The sequence below is a fragment of the Abramis brama genome (genome assembly GCF_963993115.1).
Source record: "Abramis brama genome assembly, chromosome: 16".
In the NCBI taxonomy this organism is placed as follows: Eukaryota; Metazoa; Chordata; class Actinopteri; order Cypriniformes; family Leuciscidae; genus Abramis; species Abramis brama.
In genome coordinates, this window is record NC_139978.1 from 1,390,489 (window position 1) to 1,397,337 (window position 6,849).

The window sequence follows — 6,849 nt, forward strand, 5'->3', positions numbered from 1 at the left end:
TTTTACATTTTGCATTTAAGATTTATATAAAAACATATTAAAGAATATTACAACTGTGACGACCTCTGCTGTTGATTCTGGGAATTGCTGTTGGTACCTGAGCCCATGATCACCTCAATTGCCAGTCAACTGGAAACACCTGTGTTCATGCCTTAGACGCTACGCTGCTTCAGAGATCACCAATTCACCGGAGAGGAGCACTCTTTGGTTTTGGACTTGGGTTGCGTTGTATTTTGTTGCCATTATTATTTGCATTTGCAGTTCTACTTCAACCCTGTATCTTGCTTTACACACTAACTAAGGTGATGAATACAGAAACACAGAAAGTGTTTAATACAGACTTTCTGAATACATAAAGTTATTTTCTTTAATTGTTTTCATTTTATTATTTAGTGTTGCCTTATTTTGTAATTAAATAAACATTACTTTTGAGCCTATAATTTGGTTTTCGTGTCCCCTGTTTTTGTTGCTTCCCTTGAGCCAGGGGTCGTAACAAATTGGGGGCTCGTCCTTGCTTAGGTTATTTGATTGCGCTAAAGTTTTGGTTACTTCTAGTTTGATAATTATTTAAAATTTTTTGGACATACGAAAATTAATTTGTACCGAAGTCAATTAGTTCAATGTGTGAAACCACCAGTTGGTAAGTACATGTGCAATATTGTTTGTTTGAATGTGAGTTTTCTCTGATAGGTATAGCGGCATGTTTCTTTTGAGACGTGTCGGATTTGTTATTTGTGTGTAGTGTTGCGGTGAAAGTGTGTAGAAGTAATTATCTCGGGAACACATCCGTGGTGTTGAAGGCGTCGCTGGTCTGACCAGTTGCGTTCTTCACCCAGCGGGCTACAGTGCCATAAATACCCCCCACCGGTAATCGCATGAAGACTAGGGTTGAGTTAGGTAGAGGTATTGGAACGGTAGGTAGAGGGAAAACTCTCGTTATTTGATTGCACTGTGCTAATTAAATTATTCTGGTGATTTTTAGCATGGCTGATATTGATGAGTTTGTTAGTTCACCGTCGCATGAATTTTTGGACAGGTGTACTAAAGAGCAATTATTAAATATTGCCGAACGTTATGAAATTGTGATTAAAGATAAAAAAGGCTCAAAGAAAATGTTAAAATAGCTCTGAAAATTGAGTTGATTGAAAAAGGTTTATTAGACACTGAGATGAAGGAATATTCACCAGTTGCATCTGAATTAAAAAGTAATTTGTCTTTTGAACAACAAAAAGAGCTGCTACTTTTACAGATGGATCACGAGAAGTTAAAGCTGCGTTCTGAAGAGGGAAGAGTGGAATTAGAAAAGGCGAAATTGGATTTGGATTTTCTCAAGCTCAACTTGATGATAGAAGGTAAGCTTTAGTTCTGGTCAGGAGCAGAGTGTGTCTTTTTCGATCACTTCTAATCTAAAACTTGTTCCCAAATTCAGGAAATTGTGCCTGATACTTTCTTTACTCCATTTGAACGCATGGCAGAATTAAGGAACTGGTCAGATGAGAAACGTGTTGCACTGCTGCGGTGTGTGTTAACTGGGAAAGCACAAGTAGCGTTTACTTCGTTGCAGGTTGATGATTGTAAAGATTATGACAGTTAAATCTCTCATTTTAAAGGCATATGAATGTGTACCCGAAGCATACACAGCACTTTCGATTGCAGAAAAGACGAGTTGCAGACAAATTTAGAATTTGTGCGTGATCTGAGAAAACACTTTAATCACTGCAAAGCATTAGACATTAAAACATTGGAGGATTTAATTCATTTGATGGTGTAGGAACAATTTAAAAATTTAGTTCCGCGCCGTATAGCTATGTATATCAGTGAGCATAATGTTAAAACACCAGAGGAAGCGGCTATGATGGCTGATGATTTTGTACTGACGCACAAAACCACTTTTGTTGATTGGCATGCTCGTGATGTTCAGTATGTAAAGTCTCCATCTACAGATAACTGTGTTTTCACAGGAAAATTTGACCCAAGCAAGATTTGCAATTACTATAAATACTGTTTATAAATACTGTTTAATTTAGATTGGAGCTCTGCAAGTTCTTTTAGGCCAGTTTCTGATAAGCCTTCAAGTGTTATGATCTTTGATATAACCTTCTCCTCTTCATACTGTTTTATTTTGTTTTCAATTTATACATATTCTGTAAGACTGAGGAAGACACTGCTCTATTTCTTTTTTGATTGTAATAAGATAAAATATTTAAGTTGTTATGCAGCATATCACTGATTATAAAATATATCTGTAAAAATATGTATTTCTTTATTATTCTGACAGTAACCATGCTCGTTAGGCTAATATTTAATTCCTATATATATATATATATTGTTTTGTGGTGCTTAATTTAACCCCTTGTTTGGGTCTTAAATATAGACACCTTCTACCTTATTTTTATTAAATACAGGTTAACTAGTTTACATAAAAGGTACTAAAATATAAAATAAAAATAAAAGTAAATCCAAACCAATTAATTTACAAGCTTTCATCTTCATGAGGTGCAATGGCAAGGCATCTAACACCGGAGAGGCCGTCCTTGGTGAAACAGCGTCTCACTTTGACATTCTTTACACTACTTTTTATAGTCCACACGCCCTCCGCACAGGTTCAGTCCTTTACAGACAATCTGCCCAATCCGAAGTCTTGAACTGTCCTCCGTTCTGGAAATCCCCTTGTAACTCCATATATAAAGCTCTTTCCTTTGTTCTCCTTTGTTTGCTGCTCTGGACCCTCTGCCTTTCTCCTGCGTCTCATGCTCCTCATCAAACGGGTAATGCTTGCCATTTCTACTTTAAGTTACATGCTTTTCACTACTTAATGTTACTTCTATCTATTGATTAAATACTTAAACATGAGTACATCATTATTACTTCTTGCATGCATTATTACAATAAAAGTTTATTACAAAAACCAAATGCAATGTCTTCTTTGATTACAACAGTTCAATAATAAAGACCTTTACAAAATCGTCTCCATTGTCTTCCTTAATAAAACAATTTCACAATAAAGGCTTTTACCAAACAAGTTGCATTCAGTCTTTTTCTCAATAAACCAGACTCCAATAAAAAAAAACTTTTACAAAAACAGTTGTATTGTCTTATTCTTAATAAAACAGATTCCAATAAAGACTTTTACATGAACAAGTTACAGTGTCTTTTCTTATACAACACTCTATTCTAATAGGTTATATAGTTAGTTAGTAACATACATACTTTATATATGAGAATCACAGATTAATACAGAATAAATTGCATTCATATTTCATTTCTAAAACTACAATGGTGATTAATATATCAGCCCATGTATATGAGGCGTAATAAAATAATAAATTGCATGTTTACTTAACAATATATATATATATATATATATATATATATATATATATAGTTAATTCATTTAATAAGTTTGCATTATATTAAAGGGATAGTTCACTTTGAAATTAAATTTTGGTATGTTTTAGCTTACCTGAAGGGCATCCAAGATGTAGGTGTCTTTTTTTCCACAGTAGTTTCAATTTTGATATTTTTAGGTCAAACCGTTCTTGTCTGTCAGTCCTATAATGCAGGTGTATAGTTCCTGGCTCAAAGAGCATGCACAAAGTCCAAATTAAAACAATTCCCCATCGTAAGTACACATTGATGGCCTAAGACACGAAACGAGCGGTTTGTGTGAGAAAACGAACAGTATTTATATCGTTTTTACCTCTTATAACACAACCACGTCGAAGTGATCTGAAGTTGCGGGCGCTTCCTGCTCTGTGACGTGTGCGCATAGATGTATATACACTAGATGTCGCATTGGCTACGGCAGTTCATTGGAACGAATGTCTTTAATGCGACATCTAGTGTATCTGAAACATCGCGCATGCTTAAAGGGTTCAATACTCTTGCACAGATGGACGAACGCGAAATATGCTTGATCCTAGCTCTACGATGTATGCGAAGTTCGCCAAACATCACCATGATTATTAGGCGAAGGAGGACGAAAAGTGCCATCATTGCACATATGCTTCAGTTATTGTGTGTGAGAGAGATCTCAGGACTGGTGGGAGCATATTGTGTTTAAATATTGGCTTTAACCGCAGAGACGTTGCTCAACGTAATGCCTCAGAACATCCGATCTGCCTGTTTACATGACAGTCGCATTGGCACATATCCGATTTATTCCCACATATGAATGAGGCCTGAAACTGATCTCAAAATATCCGAATGCATGCGTTTTTTTTCTCCTTTTTACACTGTCATAAAACACATGGGTTCTGTGTTACATGAATTAGGTCACATTTCACTGACTGTAAACGAGGCCTAAATAAATGAACATTTAACGACAACCTAATGCTATAAACAACACAGACACAAAAACACGTTGGCTAGCTAACATACCTCCGACGAAGTGATCGCTGCAGACACGGGCATTAACAGACTCTGCTCCTCCCGACTGCAAACGTAACTTACGTTAAAAATCCACTTTTTACGGCGTTGTTCTGTGAGCTTTTTACATTTCTCACATTTATGAGTGACAATCTTCAGTACTCTATAAAAACCCTTTCCCTTTTCTCGATTAGAACGATTGGAGCAGCCGTAAACTACACAAAACATTGGCATTTTCTCAGACGGCAGATCCTCAGCTGTTTCACTTCCTACCCTCCATCTGAATTTCGCGCTTTCGCGATGCAGCAGCGTGACGTCACGTGAAACCAACCTATTACCACACACTTGAATATTGAATTATATAGTTAGATGTGTGAATTTCAAAATATCACTCATAATAATAGATTCAACTGACTTACCAAGGAGCTGTTGCTTTTCTATCAACACTGTTTTGGACATCTCTTGAACCACACGACCACTGCTCTGATTCGGGCTGCCCATTTATCAATGGATGCAATTTGTGCAGCCAGATTCAATGTATGTGCAAAACATCCTATTTTTAGGATCTGTAGCTTCTTGATAGCAATATCCATATTGCTAGCATTATCAACAGTCACAGCTACAGTCTTGCTCAGATCTATCTCAAACTCTTCCAGGATGTCTGAGATCTCCTCGGCCACTACTTCGCCAGTTTGTGATTTGTACACTGCCCTGGTGTGGAGGAACTTCTGTTTTACACTGCCCTGGTGTGGAAGACCTTCTGTTGTACACTGCCCTGGTGTGGAGGAACTTCTGTTTTACACTGCCCTGGTGTGGAAGACCTTCTGTTGTACACTGCCCTGGTGTGGAGGAACTTCTGTTTTACACTGCCCTGGTGTGGAAGACCTTCTGTTTTACACTGCCCTGGTGTGGGGGACCTTCTGTTTTACACTGCCCTGGTGTGGAGGACCTTCTGTTTTACACTGCCCTGGTGTGGGGGACCTTCTGTTGTACACTGCCCTGGTGTGGAGGAACTTCTGTTGTACACTGCCCTGGTGTGGAGGAACTTCTGTTGTACACTGCCCTGGTGTGGGGGACCTTCTGTTTTACACTGCCCTGGTGTGGAGGACCTTCTGTTGTACACTGCCCTGGTGTGGAGGAACTTCTGTTTTACACTGCCCTGGTGTGGAAGACCTTCTGTTGTACACTGCCCTGGTGTGGAGGAACTTCTGTTTTACACTGCCCTGGTGTGGAGGAACTTCTGTTTTACACTGCCCTGGTGTAGGGGACCTTCTGTTGTACACTGCCCTGGTGTGGAGGACCTTCTGTTTTACACTGCCCTGGTGTGGGGGACCTTCTGTTGTACACTGCCCTGGTGTGGAGGAACTTCTGTTTTACACTGCCCTGGTGTGGAGGAACTTCTGTTTTACACTGCCCTGGTGTGGGGGACCTTCTGTTGTGCACTGCCCTGGTGTGGAGGACCTTCTGTTTTACACTGCCCTGGTGTGGGGGACCTTCTGTTGTACACCTCCCTGGTGTGGGGGACCTTCTGTTGTACACTGCCCTGGTGTGGAGGAACTTCTGTTTTACACTGCCCTGGTGTGGGGGACCTTCTGTTGTACACTGCCCTGGTGTGGAGGACCTTCTGTTGTACACTGCCCTGGTGTGGAGGACCTTCTGTTGTACACTGCCCTGGTGTGGGGGACCTTCTGTTGTACACTGCCCTGGTGTGGGGGACCTTCTGTTTTACACTGCCCTGGTGTGGAGGACCTTCTGTTGTACACTGCCCTGGTGTGGAGGACCTTCTGTTGTACACTGCCCTGGTGTGGGGGACCTTCTGTTTTACACTGCTCGGTGTGGAGGACCTTCTGTTGTACACTGCCCTGGTGTGGGGGACCTTCTGTTGTACACTGCCCTGGTGTGGGGGACCTTCTGTTGTACACTGCCCTGGTGTGGAGGACCTTCTGTTGTACACTGCCCTGGTGTGGGGGACCTTCTGTTGAACACTGCCCTGGTGTGGGGGAACTTCTGTTTTACACTGCCCTGGTGTGGAGGACCTTCTGTTGTACACTGCCCTGGTGTGGGGGACCTTCTGTTTTACACTGCCCTGGTGTGGGGGACCTTCTGTTGTACACTGCCCTGGTGTAGAGGAACTTCTGTTTTACACTGCCCTGGTGTGGAAGACCTTCTGTTGTACACTGCCCTGGTGTGGAGGACCTTCTGTTTTACACTGCCCTGGTGTGGGGGGCCTTCTGTTGTACACTGCCATGGTGTAGAGGACCTTCTGTTTTACACTGCCCTGGTGTGGGGGACCTTCTGTTGTACACTGCCCTGGTGTGGAGGACCTTCTGTTTTACACTGCCCTGGTGTGGGGGACCTTCTGTTGTACACTGCCCTGGTGTGGGGGACCTTCTGTTGTACACTGCCCTGGTGTGGGGGACCTTCTGTTTTACACTGCCCTGGTGTGGGGGACCTTCTGTTGTACACTGCCCTGGTGTGGAG